The sequence below is a fragment of the Alexandromys fortis genome, unplaced genomic scaffold, assembly GCF_014885135.2.
Source record: "Alexandromys fortis isolate MF-2015 unplaced genomic scaffold, M_Fortis_MF-2015_v1.1 scaffold_350, whole genome shotgun sequence".
Classification (NCBI taxonomy): domain Eukaryota; kingdom Metazoa; phylum Chordata; class Mammalia; order Rodentia; family Cricetidae; genus Alexandromys; species Alexandromys fortis.
In genome coordinates, this window is record NW_026068263.1 from 10,117 (window position 1) to 17,052 (window position 6,936).

The 6,936-nt window shown below is 43.9% G+C and overlaps 1 long non-coding RNA gene across 1 annotated transcript in view; it reads right to left on the reverse strand.

Moving 5' to 3' along the window:
• Positions 1-5,064: 5,064 nt before the first annotated feature.
• LOC126494484 (uncharacterized) overlaps positions 5,065-6,936 on the reverse strand; it is a 10,486-nt gene continuing 8,614 nt past the window's right edge. The window contains exons 3-4 of the long non-coding RNA XR_007590010.1: positions 6,449-6,515; positions 5,065-5,096 (exon numbers count right to left, since the gene is read on the reverse strand). This is a non-coding gene — a long non-coding RNA (uncharacterized lncRNA). The remainder of the gene's footprint in view (positions 5,097-6,448; positions 6,516-6,936) is intronic.

Genomic DNA, 6,936 nt, shown 5'->3' on the forward strand with positions numbered 1-6,936 from the left:
TGTCTCTGTCATTTCTAGAGTTTTCTTATTTCTTGTTTACTTAGGTAGTATTATATCCTTCTGGAGTCTTTGATGGAATTGAAGAATGAATAGATAGTTATAGTTTTCCTTAGTTATGATAAAAGATAAAATAGATATATTGTAACTGTAATTCTTGCTTGATAACTGTTTTGCTATATGTAATTTTACTATGTTAAAATTAAAGCCTTTCTTTTTTTGTTTAAACAGAAAAAGGGGAAATGATGGAGGTGAGTCTTGTATCTTATCTGTTGCTTTCATTGGTTAATAATAAAGAAACTGCCTCGGCCCTCATAGGACAGAAAATTAGGTAGGTGGAGTAAACAGAAGAGAATGCTGTGAAAAACAAGCTGAATCAAGGAGTCGCCATGATTCTCCCATGCCAGACAGACGCAGGTTAAGATCCTCCCTGGTAAGCCACCTTGTGGGCTACACAGAAAATATAAATGCGTTAGAACAATATGTAAGAGCTAGCCAATAAGAGGCTGGAACTAGCCGGGCCAGGCAGTGTTTAAAAGAATACAGTTTCCCTGTAATTATTTCGGGCATAAGCCTGCCATGTGGGAGCCAGGGCTGCAGGAATGCAGCCCTGCCGCTCTTACTTCAACAAGCAAAACTTCTGTTCTCTATAGTGTTTGTTATATATATTATTTATTATTGTTTATAGTTGTAGTTGGTTTAGTTCTGTCTTATTTAGACAAAAGGGGGAGATGTAGGGTTAGGCCCGCCCCTAAGGGGGCTGGCTCGCCTCGGGCGAATGTTTACTGATAAATTGGGCAAGCAGAAACTGTGGGCCCCTTCCCGCTTCTTGTACTCTGCTGGAACCTTGGTTTCGTGAGTCTGGTTTTTCCATTAGAGTTGTGCAAATATCTATTACAATTTGTCTTCATTAATCTATACCGCCACAGCCTTGATCTCAGTCATCCTCCTGCTTCAGGCCCAGAGGACTGAATTAGAAGTATGTGCCAGTGTGCCTGGCAGTGAGAAGTCCTCTGGATGTGTATTTCCTGGGTATTCCTCAGCCCCAGGCAGCAGCCTGCTCTGCTTGTGCCCAGAAAAGTCACGAAGACTTACAGTATCAGTGATGAGCATGGGGAGGAACTAACACCTTGCCCAAGATAACCACAATAAAATCTCAAACCTCCATGGAGAACAGTCTCGCTTGGAGGCCTCACCACAATAAGTGTACAATTAGAGTTATTTCTGTGTACGCTCAGGGTGAGCCCAGGACCTCACATGTGCTCTACAAGGACTTTTCCAGAGAGCTAGGCCAGCGATCAAATTTGCCATCCTCCTGCAGCTGTCTCCTCATTTCTGCAGTGTCTACACTGATGTCAACAAGGAACCCCATCTACCTCCCAGCCATATTCAGGGGGTTTATCTCGGAGGCTTTTCTCCTCTTCTACTGTACACCAAATCTAGAAAGATCTTTCATCATTAACTTCTCAACTCTGCCTTCATGAATCAACCTTGATAAGAAATCTGTACTGAGCATCTCCTGCATGCCAGGCTCCCTGCCAGGTGCTGGGCTATACTGAACAAGAGAGATACAGGCTTGGTCTCAGAGCCTACAGGGAGAGCCAGTAATCCCATAAACAACTATACAGGTCCAGGAGACTGCAGAATCCAACCGGCTGAGGAAACCATGCTTAAGCCAAGCACAGAATGATTGCAATTTCAGGCTCTACTAGGGAATCAGAATATACCTGTGCACAAGAGTCAGGAAAACATCCCAGGATCAAACACACACGTGACACAGCTGGTTTCGTCAATCTTTCATTTAACTGTAAATTCCAAAAAGCAAGAAGCTCAGCTTTCCTCCATACCCCCTGCACCATGCAGGCAATGCATGTTTGCGGAATAGCAGGGGCGGGGGGGGGAGTGGCCTCAACTCTACACACAGCCTTACTTCTTGTCTAGGCGGGGCCCATGCCATCTCACAAAACTCTGAGATGACCACAACAGACCAGTGAGGGTGCTTAGTGGGGGTCAGTTCTCTCTCCTGCCCCTTCCCTCACACACCTGCAGAGCAGAAACACAGTTGTTACTTCCGTGCTGGCTAGGGCTTGCCATTTTGATAGTGACCACCCAGGTGACCAAGGGGCTGGACCAGGGATCTGAGTTACTCATGTTCTGGCCATCATTGTGAATTTACAGCCTGAGTGGCTACTGTAAAGTGGGATTACCAGTCTGAAGAACAGCAGCTGCTGGCTTACATGCTTACAATGAGATATTTATCGTAAGCACTGTTACCTACAGCCATGGCTGCTGCTCACTCTGGCTTCCTTAGGGAAGTGTCCTCTGCTGGGTCTTAGGGTGGCAAGTGCTTGCAGAACTGTCTCTCCACCAGACAGCCTGTGTGCTTTTGTGCCTTGCCTTTGTGTTCCAGGAAATGTGTCTGGTGAGGCTCAGTCACTCACGGATTTTAAGAGGTGGAGCTAAAGTCTGGGCTTGGTTCCACTTAGCTCTACACTGTGTGTGTATCCCGCCACCTCAAGTCGCTCCCTTGACAGAGATCTTGAAGTAAGATCTAGAGACTTCCCCACCCCAGGGAACTTGTTTCTACCAGCTCTTGCCCGTTACCAGCATGGGCCCAGTGAAGGCCAACCTCTGCTGCCTATGTCTCTCCCTCCCTCTCTTCATGCAGCGGCCTGAACTAGCTTTCAACACACTTAGCATTTGATGCCACTGCCATTCAGGGCCCCTGTTATCTGGCTCAGGTCTGCATATCAGCACAGGAAGAACTCGATCTTCCACACTTTCTCCAGCTTGAGAGCTGTTTTTGAGCTGCCCTTTGCCCAGTGTGCTCTTCCCTTGGGCTGCAGCATTCTCCTTCATTAGCGTCAGCTTAATCATTGCCTCCTAGGGCCACCTTCTCTGATCCTTTCAGACACGCTCCAAACATCTCTGCATTTGCTATAGGCCTGATCTGATCGATCTCTCTCTCCCTTAAACAGACTACTGGCCTTGCCTACCCTATTATACCTAAATGAAAACTCATACTAGAGTAAGTACTTTGTTTTTTTGCCTTCCCTGAAATACAGATCGTACCTGAAACAGAGAGAACAGTTAGCATCTGATGATTATGAGATCTTGATGGGCACATGATTCATCCTCTCCACAAGCAGGTAGTGGAAATATAGAAAGAACAGGGCATGACTTAGTGCCTTTTATGAAGAACAAGGACCATGCTTTATTGGACTATCAACCAAAGCCACTCACATAGATCCTGCAAGCAGAGCTCACTAGACTTCCTGAATGAAGAAATGATGTGGTCTGTGTCTTACCACCAACTGGAATACATGTTGAGCAGGGCTTGATCGCCCACTTTAATCCCAGCTTCCAGGAGACAGAGGTAGGTGAATATCTGTAAGTTTGAGTTCGATCTGGTTTACATAGCTAGATACAGGCCAGCCAGAGGTACACAGTGAGATCTTGTCTAGGACTGCTCACACATGCAAGCACACACACACACACACACACACACACACACACACACACACACACTCACACGTGCACATGAGCACTGAGCCAGGCCTGGTGGCTCATGCATGCAATCCCAGCACTAGGGAGGATGAAGCAGAAGGATTACCATGGGTTTAAGGTGCGCCTGAGCTACATTGTGAGAACTTTTTCCATAAAATAACCACACAAAAGAAAAGAAACACATGTATACTGTGAAATATTAAAGAGGACGACTTAGCCTCTCTACAGATTTAGGAGTTACTAAAGGTGGGGATACCTGGTTAATGATGGCCCACTATTAGGAGGGAGATCAGACATTCTTTAATGAAAAACAACTTAACATGTGTGAGCATTCCGCCTGCATGCATATCTGCTCACTGTGCACAGCCACTGCCCCCACACACTGCGGACATGTTCTATTCCAGGTACCCAGTTCTGACACCTCATTTGCTGGTCACAGTGGTCCCACTGTAGCCATTACCTCTTCCCTTTTACAGACGAGGAAACAAACACAGATTAAATAAATTGCCCAAGTTTATATAGCTACCAAATGACAGAAAAGCATCCTGAATGTTTATTTTTAGAGCTCAAAAGTATGTTTTTCCTTTATGCTCCGAGGCTGCAAAAGCCTTTATGATGCCCCTCTGACACTGTGTTTATCAACCATCTCTTTGAGTCAGTATTCCTTACCTGAGCCAGGCACAAATGTTAGACACAAAAAGTGACAACGTTTTTTTGTTTAGAAGTATGTCCTTGGTACCATTTCAGTCTTAAAGCATCGAACCCACTCAGTGACAGTGTAATTAGTTGTGATTGGCATCAATTAGGTTACTGAATCCCAGAGATGCCCAGTGCTTGGGTTCTGACTGGGAGCGAGGCGCTAATGTTCTAGTCACAGCTCTGTTTTCCAAAGGGCAAAGCAATTTATCTTTTTTTTTTTTAAAAAAAAAGAAACAGAAATGTCAGTGGGTAGGTAGTTCCTTTTAGGGGTGATTAAAATATTCTAAAATTAGATTATGGTGATGGTTGTACAATTCTGTGAACATGTTAGACTGTTAAATTGTAGACTTCAATGCACAGATTTTATGGTATATGAATTCTATCATAATAAAGATGTTTTTCAAATGGCACATGAGAGATTTGACTGCTCAAGTTTTAATTATCTAAAGAGACACTAATAGAAGAAAAATAGAATCATTTTAACATTTTGATTTTTTTTCTGTATTTACCCTAAACATCAGTTTGCTTAATCACTAATATTATTATTACAGCATATAAAAAGAAGTCAATCCAAAGTTTATGCAAATCTTATAGACATCCAGATAGACGTGTAAAACCAGGCAACAACCACACATTCAATAAGACATTAGTCACAGGCCTCCTTTAAGGTTCAGTGACAGAAGCAGCTGAGCACTAAGGACACTTCACAGAACACTTTCCAGGACTCTACTCAGTTTCAGAGCAGAAGTTAAAGGCCTCCCGAGAGACATTTAAGGTCCCTTTACATTGTAACAAGAAACCAAGCCAGTTTACTGAAGTCTGATGAAGGCCTCATGTATGTCTTAATATGTGGCATGGCGCTGCTCCGGCCAGATGTCTCTGCTGACCACTTGCTAGTGACAGGAGAGACGTAAACCACTATTAGAAAATAATTCAAGGCAGACAAAATTCTTATATACTAGCGAGCTGCACGAAAAGCAACATTCTATCTAAGGACACAGTAGGAGCACGGCTCATGACTTGTGGTGGCTGATGGAACTGTTTAGATGACAGAAGAACATTCAATCATTCTGAAAAGTAAGGATGTCAAAAAAGGAAATTTAGCATGAGTCACAAAAGCATTAAACCCCCGGACATGGAGTTTCTTGTTCTTTCACATGACAACTAGCACACATGCATGCATGCACCATGTATATACGCAAGCATGCTTTATCTGTACATGTGTATACAGGTCTCTGGCTGTGAGCTCTTAGAAGCAGGAAGCCTATAGTGCCCTATAAGGCAAACTACTGAGTAGTGGCTCCCACAGAGGTCTCCCAAAGGAACAAACTGAGTGAAATACAATATATCGCAGGGGAGAGCTAAGAAGGCAGGAGGATCATTCACAAATGCTCCAGTTTTGTCTTGGAGAATAACTCCCACGTTTTCAACATTTGAGGACTAAGGTTCCAAAGCATCATGGCCTTCGTCATGAGGCCGTGATTCTGACTTGGAAGAGGATAATCCCTCAAGCTAGCAGGCAGTTTGCCAGCATAGAATCAGGACTATGAAGGCCTCCATTTTCTTCATCCGAGGGAACCTAGAAGCTTGAAACTGAAAGAAGCATACTTCAGCCTGCTCTGGAAGGACAACGCTCCATTTGGGGAGACATGACAGAAATGCAGCTGGCCAACAGGAATGTCAGCAGAAAGCTATGGAAATGGACTCCCCACCCCCACTTCTGGCCGCCCAGCTGCAAAAGCCCCTACTTTTGAATAAGACATTGGGATTAGTCTAGAACATTTGGGCAGGCAAGTGCGGTAGCTGGAAGAGAGAAGGACAAGCCTTCCCTTCCCTTCCCATCCATCACCTCACCAAACACCGTCATTCTCCTGGAGACAGAGGCAGGAAGTCCACCCTTGACCAGCGTGGCCTACGGCCTACATATATAGTTGAGATGGTAATACTTCACACTTCAGCAAAGCGAACAAAGCGCTGCTTATATAAACCATAAACTACCCAACATTTATTTATTTTTTTCTTTGCCTGCCAATATTTAAATAGAAACCTCACAGAGATATAAATTTTACCCTGGTTTTAAAAACCTATTCCAAAAGTTTTCAAAACCTTGTTTTAAATTATTTTTGTCACTAACATATGTAGATGAAAGAATAGCCGTGTTATATAAGGTGCTTTTTAAAAGAACAGATCGGCAGCACTCTTGATCCTGACTAAGCGAGAGCAGCACTGAGAACCAACTAGTCACTGAAAGTAGGAATGCAGCCAATTCTGTTTCTCAGCTGTCTGGATGCTATAGGGAAGGGAGCCCCCAGCTTTTAAAAGAAGGAAAAGAAAACAAATACAAATAATGAAATTTAATTTGAGGCATCTTCATTAAGAAGAAGATCTCTATAAACAGTGAGAAGGTAAATGACAAACCGCCTTTCATTATTTCATCTCAAGTCATAGTTCACTGAGAGAAAATGCCCACGCTTCCACCAGACACGTCACCTCTCTCTCTGTGTTTCTGTCTTTGTGCTCACACAGGCCAGGCAAGGCCCTGCTACTGAGCTACAACCCCAGCGCTCTTTACGGTCTCACGAAGTTGCCTAGGCTGACCTGGATCTCACTCTGTAGACCAGGTTGGCCTTGAATTTGTGATCCTGCCTCTCAGCCTTAAGAGTAGCTGGGATCAAAGGTCTGTACTACTAGAACCCAAATTAGAGACTTTTTTTTTTTTTTTTTTTTTTTTTT